The sequence below is a fragment of the Anas platyrhynchos genome, chromosome 25, assembly GCF_047663525.1.
Source record: "Anas platyrhynchos isolate ZD024472 breed Pekin duck chromosome 25, IASCAAS_PekinDuck_T2T, whole genome shotgun sequence".
Taxonomy (NCBI): Eukaryota; Metazoa; Chordata; class Aves; order Anseriformes; family Anatidae; genus Anas; species Anas platyrhynchos.
In genome coordinates, this window is record NC_092611.1 from 1063774 (window position 1) to 1079954 (window position 16181).

The following is a 16181-nucleotide window of genomic DNA, read 5'->3' on the forward strand; positions in this document are numbered from 1 at the left end:
TACATTATAACTCGTTATGAAAGTTTTGCAACAGTTCTCAATCTTGCAGGAACATAAGAGAATTTATTTCATGCCTTATTTAAGTGTCTTTTTGCGTAGGTGCCAGAAAATGGCTTCATATCCAAAAGCTTGCCTGTTTTTTTTTTAACTGTATTGGTCTAGCTAAAAATGTTACTCTCCCTGCCATTTTTGCCTTGAAGATATCCGTAAACCTTCACAGTTTCAATATTAGTGATTATTAGACACTTTAATATTTATAAAGCAATTATATACAGCCAAAGAGGAACTTAAATAATAAAATTCATTTAAGATGACAAGAAGCATGAAGTTCTTCATCCACATTCTTATGATCTTCCAAATACTCTACTTGAAACCACTTCTTTCCATTTTCTAAGTTCCGAGTTTAACAAAATCTGTGTACATAATGTTTCAATAATGAGGAAAACCTCTATAAAATTCAAAAACTATAACAAATATAAATTATTATCAATGAATAATGCATGTTACTACCAGACAAGAAGTGACAGACGATTACAAAGAAAAGAACCAATACACTTTGTTGTAAATGGCATCGGTTTCTGCTGTGCATACCTAAGTATGTTGGAAGATATATACTTATTGTTACAGGAGTTCCCTCCAGCAATCTTAATATTTGGAAACTGCTATAGTGCACTCTCATTTCAATTGAATGAATGCCATTCTTTGATATTCCTGTATAAGAAACAGAATCAGGAATGATTCTTTGAAATATAAACTTGTGTAATAATTTTGCGTTCTTTCACGTTATTACTAGCCTCTACAACTGTATTACTTGTGCTTTCAGTAAACTGATAAAAATTTTTGCCATTTCATCTATAATGATAATGATCTCTAGGAAACAAAATACATAATTAAAAAATCATAAGCTGACCTTCAATGTATGTTTGACCAAAGTCTGGAATTTCTCTTTGAACTGAATCTGATAATTGTGTTCTGTGCTAGAGACGATCACGTACAGTCAGGACTATGCTGCAGCTTCCTTGACACAAAGCTACACAGTCAGTGTCACCAGTCTTCCATACATATGTAGGACAAGCCCACTTTCTGCATCAAGCTGAGTGAAGGTCTACATGAAGTCTTTTAGCAGCACCTACAGATTCCTGTTTTTTTTTTTGTTTGTTTTGTTTTGTTTTTCTCTCAGAGATAGCCACTTCTTTTTGTCACATTTTCTGCTTACTTAAATTTCTTTTTCTTCTCCATCATTATTAGCCCCCAACTTCAAGATGACCCATTTATTTCTGCCCATTTTTCTTTGTAGAGGGTTCAGAACCTCTAACTGAGAACCCAGGAATCAAACATTTTGACACATCTACTTGTTGGTTTGACACCTGGAATTTGATATATAAGTTCAGGTTGAGGAACTGGTATGTTCTCCAAAGCAGACTGCAGGCAACACACAAAAAGTTAATGGAAATATGTAATTTCTTCATACATCATCCCTTCTCATGGAGGAAAGTAGTTACTAACTTATCTTTGTTCAACTCCTTAACCTGAAACTACTTGCTCTCAATAATTTATATTTGACTTTAATTACGTTTCAGTTCTAAGTTCCAATGAATTCTGATAGACCATATTACTGAAAACATTTGCTTAGTGTTTGCATCATTTAACCAAGGCTAGGGTCGATAAATATTAGCTAGCAGTAGGCCTACAGTCCTAATTTTTATTTTTTTTTAAATTCCTTCTGCTGGACTACAGTACTACCTGAAGCTATGACTTCAGTTTTTCCACTGCAACATGCTTAGCCACTGACAGACTAGGCTGTTGTATGGATAATACCCTTGCCAGAATTTTAAACCCTGCCCAGTGAGATTCAATTTTTATTGGACATTGGAATTAATAATGAAATCAGTTCTTAACTGAATTTAGCAAATCCCAAAGACCTTAAATTCTCTAATACTTGATTTTTTATTTTCCACTTGGAGTTTCTGAAACAAAATGAGAATAATATTAATAAAGTAGTGGAAGTAAACAAAACCAAGCATTAATATTGGATTAATATTAATGATCCAATTAATGGAGCAGTTTGTCATTCACTGATGGATCATCAGATTAGCCATAAAACATGCAACATGTTACAAAGAAGGGTTCAACATATCCACTATATAGAATAAACAACTGATGTAGTGTATGCCTCTGTACCTGATGTACGTAGTGTATAAGTGAATGAGAAATTTGGAAGAAGCAATAAAGTAGAGTGAGCCAGAGCACAAGACGGTATGAGAGATGAAGAGGGACAATGTGACTGTGTAAGAAAAAGACTTGGGCAAGCACACAAGACTAAGCATGAAGAAGCACGTGTGAGAAAGACAGAGCAAGAGAGCACGTGCCCATGACTGAACACAAAGGAGCATACAGAAGACTGACGAACAGCAAGTGAAAGGGCAAGAGCCAAGACAATGAGAGACAGCAAGTGAGCCAGAGGTAAAATGAAGAGAGTGCGTAACAGAGGGCACACGGGGGAAGGGGTGCACACCCAATGATGGCATGAGAGCACAACAGAGATACAGAGCACAAGGTCTCTTCTCTGGTATCTCTTTCAAAAATCAGCACATTATAGCATCCAGATATTTTCTCATATTAGGAAAAATCAGGCAATGTTACCCACATGAGTGATCACCACTCAAACACTGTAACTTCACATAGCATTTGGCATGAAAGGCAAATTACTGGTTTGGAAGGTGGGGGGGTTAAATCTGACAGGGAGCTAACACACACACAAGTGAAAGAGGAACTCTTCACACGCTACTTTCGTGTACAAACAAGAATTTCATCACAGTGGAGCAAAAACATATAGTAGCAATAGCACAGGTGTCCTATGATCAGCAATATCAACAATAAAACCACAATCTCACCAAAGACAGGAGAGAATATTTAAGGTTTTAAAAACAGAGTCAAAAGTTAGTAATTATTTAAAAAAAAATGACTCACCCACTCACCTAGTGCATTTTAAATTGGAGAGCAAAGTTAGGAGAAAGACAGCAGCTGTCTCTTTCACCAATTACCTGCCAGTGCTAAAGTACTACATTTGCATCCACAAAATGCAATGCAAAACTAAATTTTACTGCATTAAGAGAACTGCTTAGTCTATCGCTTCACAGTTCAGAGAAAACATAGAAGACCCAGAACAGAATCTTGATGCACTTCTGTTTTAAAATGCAAGTCCTGACAACCTGACAATGTTTCATGTAGCCCCTTTATCTCAAAAAATATATAATAATAATAAAAATTAAAATTAAAAATCTCTCTCTCATATGAAACTTGAGCTATCCCAGAATGTATTGTTTCATTTCCAGCACACATGAAATGTAACAAGATATTGCACTTTGGTTGCCTTTTAAAAACAGAAGCACAGCAGAACTCAACATTATCCATAATCCTTTCATTCACATATTTCCTCTCACCTCTTTCATTTTTTAATCAGAGAATTGAATTATTATTGGCCTTAAAAGGCTGATACTTTACCACATCTTGCAAAGTACAAAAGCAACTTTACCTTTTCCCTGCTGCAGCCTGCCTTTTGTTCTTCTTAATCTTTAGGTTAGTCATTTTTAAAATCTTCTCCACTGTGAAATCAAACAGGTCGCGCAGGCAGGGCGAGCAGGAAGGGCAACCCCCGCCCACACGAACGCCTCTTAACGACGGTCTTTAGGTAGGCGATAATGGTCTCCACAAGGCACGGAGCGCTCTGCAGGAGGTCGGTACACACCCAGACCGACTGCCCGTTAAAGAATGCAGCGGTTCAGGTCACCGGATGCAGGGAGTGTCAGAGCCTGCTGCTGCCGTCGGCGGGAGGCAGAGACGCTGCGTGCGTGAGATGTGAGCAAGTGGTTGACCTGATCCGCATGGTGGCGGAGCTCAAGGAGGAGGTGGAGAGGCTGAGGGCCATCAGGGAATGTGAGCGGGAGATAGACTTCTGGAGCAACTCCCTGCAGGGCCTCAAGGAGAGGTACCGGGGTGAGACACCCCAAATGGGGGTGGACCCCCTGCCCTGTCGCCGTCGGACAGAGGGAGGGGATCTGGGAGTTGAGGAGGAGTGGAGACAGGTCCCTGCGCGACATGGCAGGCGATGCCCTCCCCTTCCGGCCCCACCTTCCCAGGTGCCCTTACAAAACAGGTTTGAGGCCCTGGAGCTTGAGAGACCAGCAACTGAGGAAGAGATAGACAGTGTTCCCAGGAGGATGCCTAGGGTGAGGAGGTCGACTCCACGCATCAGGACTGCCTCCACCAAGAAAGAAAGAAGGGTGATTGTCGTGGGAGACTCTATCCTTAGGGGGACAGAGGGCCCTATTTGTCGGCCTGACCCTACCCGTAGGGAAGTCTGCTGCCTCCCTGGGGCCAGAGTCAGGGATGTTGCCAGGAAGCTCCCCAACCTGGTACGCCCCTCTGATTATTATCCTCTCCTGATAGTCCAGGCGGGCAGTGATGACATTGATGACAGAAGCCTGAAGGCTATCAAAAGAGACTTTAGGGGGCTGGGACGGTTAGTGGACGGAGCAGGAGTGCAGGTAGTATTTTCGTCCATCCCTACGTTGACAGGGAGGGGTATGGAGAGGACAAGGAAAGCCCACCTGTTAAACACGTGGCTCCGGGGCTGGTGCCTATGCAGAAATCTTGGGTTTTTCGACCATGGGGCAGTTTACTCAGCACCTGGTCTGATGGCCGTAGACGGGTCCCTATCCTTTAGGGGAAAAAGGATCCTGGGCCAGGAGCTGGCGGGGCTCATTGATAGGGCTTTAAACTAGGTAAGAAGGGGGATGGGGCTGAAGCAAGGACTGTTGGGGCTGTGCCAGGGGGAGCAATGGCAAGGCCGGAGGATAAGGTAAAGGCCCAGCTGAAGTGCATCTACACCAATGCACGCAGCATGGGTAACAAACAGGAGGAGCTGGAAGCCATCGTGCAGCGGGCAGGCTACGACTTGGTTGCCATCACGGAAACGTGGTGGGACCAGTCTCATGACTGGAGTGCTGCGATGCCTGGCTATAGGCTCTTCAGAAGGGACAGGCAGCACAGAAGGGGTGGCGGTGTGGCTCTCTATATCAGAGAGTCTTTCGATGTTGTAGAACTCGAGGCTAGGAATGACAAGATCGAGTCCCTTTGGGTTAGGATCGGCAGGGACAACAAGGCTAGTGTCCTGGTCGGGGTCTGCTATAGACCGCCGAACCAGGATGAGGAGACGGATGAGGAGTTCTACAGGCAGCTGACAGAAGTTGCGAAATCGTCGGCGCTTGTACTCGTGGGGGACTTCAACTTCCCTGACATATCCTGGAAGCACAACACAGCCCAGACGAAGCAGTCTAGGAGGTTTCTGGAGAAAGTGGAAGATAGCTTCCTGACGCAGCTGATTAGTGAACCTACCAGGGGTGGTGCCCAGCTAGACCTTCTCTTCACAAACAGAGAAGGACTGGTGGAGGATGTGATTGTCGGGAACAGTCTTGGGCAGAGTGACCACGAAATGGTGGAGTTCACTATTCTTGGCGGGGCCAGGAAGGGAACCAGTAAAACCACTGTATTGGACTTTCGGAGGGCTGACTTTGGGCTGCTCAGGACACTAGTTGGTGGAGTCCCATGGGAGGCGGTTCTGAAGGGCAGAGGGGTCCAGAAAGGCTGGGCGCTCTTTAAGAGGCAAATCCTAATGGCGCAGGAGCGGTCTATTCCCATGCGCCCAAAGATGAGCCAGCGGGGAAGAAGACCAGCCTGGCTCAACAGAGAATTGTGGCTTGAGCTTAGGAAAAAAAAGAGGGTTTATAATCTTTGGAAAATTGGGCAGGCCACTAAGGAGGACTATAAGGATGTAGCGAGGCTGTGCAGGGACAAGATTAGGAAGGCCAAAGCTCATCTGGAGCTCAATCTGGCTACTGCTGTTAAAGATAACAAAAAACGCTTTTATAAATACATCAACACCAAAAGGAGGACTAGGGAGAATCTCCATCCTTTACTGGATGCAGGGGGAAACTTAGTTACAAGAGATGAGGAAAAGGCGGAGGTGCTCAATGCCTTCTTTGCCTCAGTCTTTAGCGGCAAAACTGGTTGCTCTCTGGATACCCAGTACCCAGAACTGGTGGAAGGGGACAGGGAGCAGGATGTGGCCCTCACCATCCACGAAGAACTGGTTGGTGACCTGCTACGGCACTTGGATGTCCACAAATCGATGGGGCCGGATGGGATCCACCCAAGGGTACTGAGAGAACTGGCAGAGGAGCTGGCCAAGCCCCTATCCATCATTTATCAGCAGTCCTGGCTATCGGGGGAGGTCCCAGCTGACTGGCGACTAGCAAACGTGACGCCCATCTACAAGAAGGGCCGGAGGGCAGACCCGGGGAACTACAGGCCGGTCAGTTTGACCTCAGTACCAGGGAAGCTCATGGAGCAGATCCTCTTGGGAGTCATCATGCGGCACTTGAAGGGCAAGCAGGCGATCAGGCCCAGCCAGCATGGGTTTATGGAAGGCAGGTCCTGCTTGACGAACCTGATCTCCTTCTACGACAAAGTGACGCGCTGGGTGGATGAGGGAAAGGCTGTGGATGTGGTCTACCTTGACTTCAGCAAGGCTTTTGACACCATCTCCCACAGCATTCTCCTCAAGAAACTGGCTGCTCTTGGCTTGGACTGGCGCACGCTTCGTTGGGTTAGAAACTGGCTGGATAGCCGGGCCCAAAGAGTTGTGGTAAATGGAGCCAAGTCCAGTTGGAGGCCAGTCACTAGTGGCGTCCCCCAGGGCTCGGTGCTGGGGCCGGTCCTCTTTAACATCTTCATCAATGATCTGGATGACGGCATTGAGTGCACCCTCAGTAAGTTTGCAGATGACACCAAGCTAGGTGCGTGTGTCGATCTGCTCGAGGGTAGGAAGGCTCTGCAGGAGGATCTGGATAGGCTGCACCGATGGGCTGAGGTCAACTGTATGAAGTTCAACAAGGCCAAGTGCCGGGTCCTGCACCTGGGGCGCAATAACCCCAAGCAGAGCTACAGGCTGGGAGAGGAATGGTTGGAGAGCTGCCAGGCAGAGAAGGACCTGGGAGTGATGGTGGACAGTCGGCTGAATATGAGCCAGCAGTGTGCTCAGGTGGCCAAGAAGGCCAACGGCATCCTGGCTTGTATCAGAAACACCGTGACCAGCAGGGCTAGGGAGGTGATCGTCCCCCTGTACTCGGCTCTGGTGAGGCCGCACCTCGAGTACTGTGTTCAGTTTTGGGCCCCTCGCTACAAGAAGGACATCGAGGTGCTTGAGCGGGTCCAAAGAAGGGCGACGAAGCTGGTGAGGGGCCTGGAGAGCAAGTCCTATGAGGAGCGGCTGAAGGAGCTGGGCTTGTTCAGCCTAGAGAAGAGGAGGCTCAGGGGTGACCTTATTGCTCTGTATAAGTACATTAAAGGAGGCTGTAGCGAGGTGGGGGTTGGCCTGTTCTCCCATGTGCCTGGTGACAGGACGAGGGGGAATGGGCTAAAGTTACGCCAGGGGAGTTTTAGGTTAGATGTTAGGAAGAATTTCTTTACTGAAAGGGTTGTTAGGCACTGGAATGGGCTGCCCAGGGAGGTGGTGGAGTCACCATCCCTGGAAGTCTTCAAAAGACGTTTAGATGTAGAGCTTAGGGATATGGTTTAGTGGGGACTGTTAGTGTTAGGTTAGAGGTTGGACTCGATGATCTTGAGGTCTCTTCCAACCTAGAAATTCTGTGATTCTGTGAAATACAATTAGATAACATTTCATTTACTGGGGCTAGCATCCTTTATTATATTAACATCATGCTCAAATTTTTATTCTAAAGTTTATTTTAAAAAATCCATTATTTCTAATGATAAAAGAACATAAAGTGAAGGCATCCAGTATCTACCACACTGTGTTGGGTTTATGAGGCAAGGTTTTGGCAGAGATTGCCCTCCAGACTGTGGAGAAGACCACAGTGAAGCAGTCCTGCAGACTACGGAGGCCCCTGCAGCAGTTGGTTGTGCTCTGAAAAATGCTGCTGCCCATGGAGAGCCCACACAGGTGTTTTTTTGGCAGAACTGTGGCCCAAGTTGGGCCCATGCCTGAGCAGTCTGCTGCTGGAGGACTGCACCCCACTGGAGCGTTCTTGAAGAATGGCAGCCAGGGAGAAAGGGGAACTTGTTAGGAGGAAGGAGTGACAGAGGCTACCTGTTACGAAGAGACCACAACCTCCACTGCCAGCCTCTCACACCATTCAGGGCTCAGGGTGCTGAGGTGGAAGAGTTGGGAGTGAAGTTGAGCCTGGGAAGAAGGAGCAGGTGAGGGGCAGCTGTTTTTGTTTTGTTTCTCACCACGCTTCTCTATTTTTACTTGACAATAAACTATAATAAATTTCCCCTAGTCAAGGGTTTTTTGGCCATGATGGTAATTGGTGATTTCCATGTTCTTATCACAGGTTAGGAGCTTTTCCACCCTGCCCTGTCAAGGACAGGGTGTGGGAGGCTGGAGGAGGCTAGGTGGGCACCTGGCAGTTGCCACGGTCAAGCTGTTTTACTGGTAAATAATATTCATGGTGTATTTGGGTGACCCCTGAAGAGACACTCCAGAATACAGACCCAGGTCTGTATTTCCATGAAAAATACATGCCAAAACAAGCTCATTTTAAAAATCTTACCCCCTTTGCAGAAACATACCTGTCTCTAAAGGGAAAGAGGAAAAAAAGAAAGAATTAAATGAAGCATTTGCCCTGCCAATAACCATTATTTATTAATGGCAACACCTCACACATAGTCTGAATTAATCATATTGCTTACAGAGTTTGCATTTACTGCAAGGTAAGTTTTAAATTTTTATAGATGGTTAAAATATAAATGTATCCTAAATTCTCAGAAAGTTGCAAGCATAGAGGAGTAATGACTCTAAATTTCTTTACGAGCATTATGTGGGCAAAAATATATGCTGAGTTTTGACTGCGGATTGGATTCTCGTTAGAGAGAATACTTTTCTTCTTTTTTTTTTTTTTTTTTTTTTTGAGCAGAATAATAAGGGTGTATTCTTATAGCTCCCTTTCTACCTCTACAATTACTTTAAAATGTTGTGAAGACTCAGCTTCTCAGCACAAGCTGAATAGGCAGTTCTTTGCCAAGATCCCTGTCCATTGTGCATTCATGAAAGCAAACATGAATGCCATTGATCCCAGCAGGAAGGCTTGCAGGCTTGACACACTCTGTGCCAAAGCAAGGGCTCTAATTAGTGATCCTTCCAGCTGGACAGTAAAGGCCTTACCCTTCCTTAGGGAATAATAAGACAGGCCATGTCTGAAGTCCCCAAGTAAGCTTTATAGAATAGGGAGCATGCAGAGAACTGCATTAAAGGCACTAAACCAGCCGACACAGGTGACCGAACAGTGAACTGTGCACTTGGCAATGAACAGAAAAATGCCTGCTACACAAGCATCATCTGGTCTTTGGTTCCTCCTGTTTGCCTGAATTACTGTCAGAATTCAAAGGACTGTAATGGATGGCGCAACTATTTAAAAGAAAGCAATAGATTTGTTGCAACAGTGATAGTTTTGAATATCTTCAAACCTTTTCTTCAAAAACAATGCTTGTTGACAATATAACATACCAATTCATAACATCACCATTCTTTGCAGAATAATGATAAAAAACTCATTAGCAGTAACAGGCTTTGAAAAATAGGCAGCATGTGTAATTTCAGCACTTCAAAACTGTTCGCAATAAAGTCACTTTTAATTATATTTCTTTATAAAGAAAAATTATCTAAAGGATTAAAAATAGAAAGTCCTTTCATAGTAAAGATTACTAGCACTAGACTGCAAACACTGTAACCAGAGAAAAGCACTTGTACATATATGCAAAGTGTACATCTAGGTTTCTGTATATAAAAGATCTTATACAACTTCTTTTATTGCATTGCTGCTTCAGAATTCTGACAACCACAATATTCAAAACGCGAGTTTCACTGAAAAAGCAGGATCTACTGAAAACAGTGGCTTATTTAAACATACTTTACATATAAGCGCATGAAATGTATAAAGAAGCATTGACATCTTGAAAGATTACAATGCCAAAAATTGCGTGAAGCTACAGTAGAAAAAAAATCCAAATGGTATATGCATATCCATTGTATACATCAATTATCTATTAACAAATTCCCAACGTAGATAAATTCCTCCTCTGTTAAAAAATAAAAATAAAAAAATCATAAGTTAACACTTTTAAAAATAAACTAGAACATACAAGTTTACACCCTTCTAATCCAACCACATTTGCTTTTTGAAAGCAAATGCAAATTCTAAAAGTGAAATATTAAAAGTATTTAAAAACGAAAATTTTTCACTTAGAATTATTATCCTACCTTGAGAACTGCAGTTTCTTTAGCCAAGCAAAATGCTTGGTCCTTCTGATGTTTGTTCCATTTTCACATCAAGTGGATATTAATTTTAACTACTAGCTTTCACTGAGAATCTTTCATTCTTGAAGAGAAATAAGAAAATTACTTATTGAAAACAAACAAGTCTCATTTCAAGATAGCAGCTTTTAGCCAATAGTTTTCTGATTTTCTACCTTTTGTTTAATACTGGTTATTCTTACTTGCCTGAAAGACTGCTACATTTCTCTTATCAGCAACATTATTATATTTTTTCTAAAAATAAGATTGAAAAAAGAGAGGAAGAAAGGCTGTAAACAAAAAGCTGTAGAATACAAAGGCAGTTAAAAGTTGGCTTCACAGCTCCTCAAAATAAATACTGAAGGATTATGATTCTGTAACCACAATCAGGATCTTTTTTACATCAAAGCTAGAGAAAAAGTAATGATATTAGTGCTTTGGACTCTAAATGGAACATACTGTTATTGCTGGGCAATAACTGTCCTTGTGCTGAGTGACAAAAAAAAAAGGGGAAAAGGCGCACTTCCCCTCCCACATTCCCTGTATATCTCTAAAAATAAAGGACAGGTGAATATTCAAGGTGAAAATCAATATAATTTTTAAGATAGCCAGGAAGCCTTTAAATTACCTGAAGCACATTCTGTGCTCATTTAAAGAACATTCTGTATGCAGGCTGTAGTAAGAAAAGTATCTGTAGAATTAAGCAAAAGATCAATGAACAAATTTTCAGTGTACCACAAACACAAAGAATTCATAATGTAATAGTTATAAAACAATTGACTTTATGATTGTTTAATATTATCACAGGCTCATAGAGATGTATATTCAAGGTATTATAAGGTTGCATTAAAGAAGGTCACATTAAAGTGAGGACAATAGCTCTGAATCTCAAAGGATTTGGTCTAAGAATGTATTGGAAAACGAGAGATTCATAATAGTTTTTTCAGCCTGTTTTAGCATGTTTTCTAATACCATGAAGTCTTATGACATATTTAAAGTCAGTTTAAAGCTTATTTTTCTTCATTAAGACAATAAAGTGTGTTTTTCCTACATTCATGCTATCTATAGCACTTTGGTTTGCACTTCCGGATGCAGCCCAGCTAGTATGCATTTTCTTCTACATTCACTAATGAGGTGGTACAAAAATAAAAATAAAAACCAGGGAATAAATTAGGAGACTAAAATGCAACCTACAGTGAGATGCAATCTACAGGTGGAAAAACATAAAAATTGAGAAGTATGTCAGCATAAATTCATAGAATCATAGAATCATAGAATATCCTGAGTTGGAAGGGACCCTTAAGGATCATCAAGTCCAACTCTTGACACCGCACAGGTCTACCCAAAAGTTCAGCCCATGTGACTAAGTGCACAGTCCAATCTCTTCTTAAATTCAGACAGGCTCGGTGCAGTGACCACTTCCCTGGGGAGCCTGTTCCAGTGTGCAACCACCCTCTCTGTGAAGAACCCCCTCCGGATGTCAAGCCTAAACTTCCCCTGCCTCAGCTTAACCCCGTTCCCGCGGGTCCTGTCGCTGGTGTTAATGGAGAAAAGGTCTCCTGCCTCTCGACACCCCCTTACTAGGAAGTTGTAGACTGCGATGAGGTCGATTGTTAATTGATTGTTAAGTGATTGTTATGCTCTGGTAAAAGACGTATTCAAGTGGAGAGAATATCTGTCCAGGCTTGGAGTCAATCATATGCAGTCAGTAGAACCTGGCTCAAATAACAAAACCAGTTTCTGACACTAGGTCCTTACTGCTTCAAAAATGAGCAGCTAGGTTCATTTGATGCTAGACACTGCCCCTCTGGTAGTCTACCCAGGGCCTAGAAGGGACATACCTCCAATCTCTAATGACCTAATAGGTGGGCTGGCAGGAAACTGGCCATCCAGAAAATGACAGGTCCAAGTTTGAGGTTTGATAGGAAGGTTTTGAGAGCTCTCGCTTTGTCACAGCCTGCCAGTTTTCTATGCCCAGGAGAGAGCTCTACTCTTTTTCTTCTCATGGTTTTATTCTCCATCTGAACACATAGAAACTGGCTTCAAAGTCTCAATTCTCCCCACACTGTGATCAAATAAATGAAGTAGTATCGAGGCTCATTCTGATCTCTCCACTCTAATTTATGTACCAGAGCTCTCTAAATGGCATCTGACAGACAAACTCCCTCTGCACCCATGTCTCTGGCTGGACAGCAATTCAAATTCAAATAATAATAATAATAATAATAATAATAATAATAATAATAATAATAATAATAAAGCTCTCTGTCTTTCCTTCCTTTTTTGAAAACTAAGCAGTTATCACAATGACAAAGAAAAATGACTGCCCTCCTTAAGACATATGCAAACAACAGATGATTGATGATTATAGAATTTGGCTTACAGAACCTTAGTAACCAGTCAGAAGAACTGCCAATGGCATATACATGTATACAATTTTACCACATGGCATCAACTTGTACCCACCTCTGACTGCCACACACCTTAAGTTAGCACCACTCAGTCTGCAGGAAGGGGCTGTTACCTGCCTTTAATGTTAAATGTTTAATGTCTAAAAAACACACTACTGTCTATAGAACTTGTTGGAAGTCTCTCACCAAACATAAGAAACTTAACTAGCTTAGCAAACGAGCCAACCTTTCAGACTTTATGTTTATCCCTACTACTGAGAGCAGTACCACCACGATGAGGCAGAGCTGAGAAGCCTGCATGTGTGGAAAGAAACCTCACTAATGTACTGCACAAGCACTAAGCTTTACATACTGCTCAACATGAGCATTAAAATAATGGTGTGCTTTGCAAGCCCTATAGTTTTTAACAAATAAAAGAATCTGAAAAGCTGAATTAGTAAGTATTTTAGGAAAGACTTAAGTGTTAAATATTCTGTATCATTGAATTAAAGCTGAAAGGTTCCCATGTTATCCACTCTAAAAATATCCACTACCCTGCTTTACAGCCTTTTGGAGGCTGTTTTCAGCTACGATGGGGGAATAGACCCCAGCTAGACCTCACACGTATCAGACAAGCCTCAACTCCAATGCAAACGGAGCTGTCTGACCACCAACTAAGGCTCATGAAGTGACTAAACACTTCCTTGACAAGTGCCAAATGCTGATCTAAAATTCCAGATATAAACATGTAGGTAACATAGAGCCACCACTGTGGGCTCTTTATACATACAGCAATTACTTTTTTTTTTTTTTTTTTTTTTTTTTACTAATTCAGACACCTTAGCAATTACCTAAACTATAAACTTTAACGCTCCCACAATCTATTCCCTTTAGGTTTATTACTAATTTTCATTTGAAACGGAACACCTGAAGCAATAAAACTGCTAAGCATTCATATCTATCTTGAGAACAGTAGTTTCCTAAAACTACTATGAAAGAGCCCACTATATGAACTGCACTGTTCAAACCTTACACTAACCTACAGCTTTTGGGGATTTATAAAACTCCTTGCAGAAGAGAATGTGCAGCATTTGTACACTTGGCATGGATTCTGCTATTCATTAGAAAAACTTTATAAACACTGAGTTTTTTCTGACACCACAATGATCATTCATGTACATACACATATACATGCATGCATATAAAATGGGTGAAACCTATAATGCTTAAAAATACAAAAAATTGAATGTACTTATGTGTATTCTTCATGATGTCAGCCAGGTCCTTAGAAGTATACTGACCAGTCAAAAATAACAGTATTTTTTACAGTGCTTATTAACAGTTACATCAGTACAGACTTCTAGAGAAGTTTCATGGTTAAACTTCTGACTTTAAGATCACATTTTGTTTTTTGCTTTTTTGTTTGTTTGTTTGAACTGTTCGTCTGTTCATGCTGAAATTTAAGATCTGATTTCACAAATTCAACTTTCCAGATGCCTTAAGAGCCAAGAATTAAATTCTGGATAGCCTTACTGTCCACTATATTATGCATATATTGAAACAGCCAGCCTCTTAATTAGCTGATTATACAGGGAGTTAACATCCCCTTTTTTTGCATGGAGTTACCTCATTTGGATACTCACGTTGCAGTCACATATTCCTCATGTTTCTAGCAGAAATACTTTATAGACTAGTCCATATAGGCAGCTTGTAAGAAGGACTACACGAGGACCTACATGAGAAACCAGAAAATAATTTCTCTGCCATGCCATCTTGCAGGACGGAGGGGGAAGGAACCACCACCAAAAAACACTTCAGTTTCATCTCTAAAACACTGCCGCCCCCCAGAGGCAGCGGTTCGCGAGCTGCAGCTCTGTCAGCTAAAATTTGCAAAATTCGAGCAAAATTTGAGCGCCTGAGAAACATTGCTGGGCGTTTTCGCGTTAACCGGTGCAGACAGAGGTAACCGTGATAACATATAATGGAAAACCAGCCTCCGTGAGCAACATCACACCGCAGGTTAGACATGATTTGTTCCCAGGTATTGCTACCTAACCACACACGGATGGGATGGCTGCAGCTGTATTTCTGCCTCTTTGGGCCCCGGTATTAGTTATGGCAATAACGGGGTGTCACGGCGAAGAAACGTGTCCGCCCCGGGACTCGAACCCGCAACCCCCGGGTCTGGAACCGCCCCGCCCCGCCCCACTGCCCTCTGCGTGCGCACCGAGCGGGGCTGCCAGGCGCATGCGCACTGGGAGCCTCCACCCCCCCCACACACACACACCCTCATGGCCGTGGGCGGTGGCCGCGCATGCGCAGTTGAAGCCGGGGGCAGCGCTCTGGGTGTCTGGTGCCGTGGGTGGTGTTCCCACTGGATCGGTCTGGGCAGATACACATGCAACCCCATTAACTCTTTTAGAGTAGAGCGAGGGGTTAAGCCATCACCTTAAGGCTTATTCTGTCTCGATTCGTAGAGGCTTGTTTTGTCTCTATTTTGAGTTGTAAGTGACTTTGCTACCGGCTCGGTATGCGAAGATACATCGGAGGACACGCGTCTCTATGTAGCTGCCAGGACCCAAAACAGGCTCCGCCGGTAGGGCGAGGTAGGGGAGAGGGGGGCGTGCGCATGCGCGGTGCGTCCGCGTGAGGCCGGCCAGGCCTGTGAGGGGGGTGTGGGCGCGGCCGCCATGGGGAAGCTGAACGTGGCCGTGCTGCGGTACCTCAGCGGGCAGCAGTTCAGGGTGCTCACCGCGGTGAGACGGGACGGGACGGGGACAGGGGAAGGGACAAAGGGAAGGGAAGGGAAGGGAAGGGAAGGGAAGGGAAGGGAAGGGAAGGGAAGGGAAGGGAAGGGAAGGGAAGGGAAGGGAAGGGAAGGGAAGGGAAGGGAAGGGAAGGCGCAGCTCCCCCCCCTCCCCTCCCGTCCCCTCCCCGCTGATGCCGCCGACCGTTCCCTCTCGCCCCCCGGCAGGTGGAGATGGGCATGAAGAACCACGAGATCGTGCCTGGCAGCCTGGTGGCGCCCATCGCCAGCCTGAAGCACGGCGGCTGCAACAAGGTGCTGCGGGAGCTGGCCAAGCACAAGCTCCTGGCCTACGAGCGGACCAAAAGTGAGTGTGGGGCCTGCGCTGGGAGCCTCCTCCCGGCCCTCCCGGTTCTTCAGCGCCACAGAAGTGCGGTAGCTTGGTCATTCGGGTGTCCGGGGCGTTTGTGAGCCCCGTCTCGCCTTGGGGCTAGCTGGGGAATGTGAACTCCTTCAGCAACAAATGGTGTTGGTGATTTCTGAAATTCATGGATTCGTTCGTCCAAATTCGTGGATAAAATAAATAATTGTTAGCTAAGGTAGTATTTAAGTTCACATAGGGATCAGCCCAAATGTGTTACAGTCTTACAGCAGACAAACTGGAGCGGAC

The 16181-nt window shown here is 43.8% G+C and overlaps 1 long non-coding RNA gene and 1 pseudogene across 1 annotated transcript; one reads left to right on the forward strand and one right to left on the reverse strand.

Moving 5' to 3' along the window:
- Positions 1-9531: 9531 nt before the first annotated feature.
- LOC119716061 (uncharacterized) lies at positions 9532-14961 on the reverse strand. The gene is made up of 4 exons (XR_005263704.2): positions 14409-14961; positions 11004-11066; positions 10343-10460; positions 9532-10161 (listed from the first exon to the last, which is right to left on the reverse strand). It is a non-coding gene; the product is annotated as an uncharacterized lncRNA (long non-coding RNA).
- Positions 14962-15394: 433 nt separating this feature from the next.
- The window catches only part of LOC119716060 (serine/threonine-protein kinase RIO2-like), a 117487-nt pseudogene continuing 116700 nt past the window's right edge, over positions 15395-16181 (forward strand).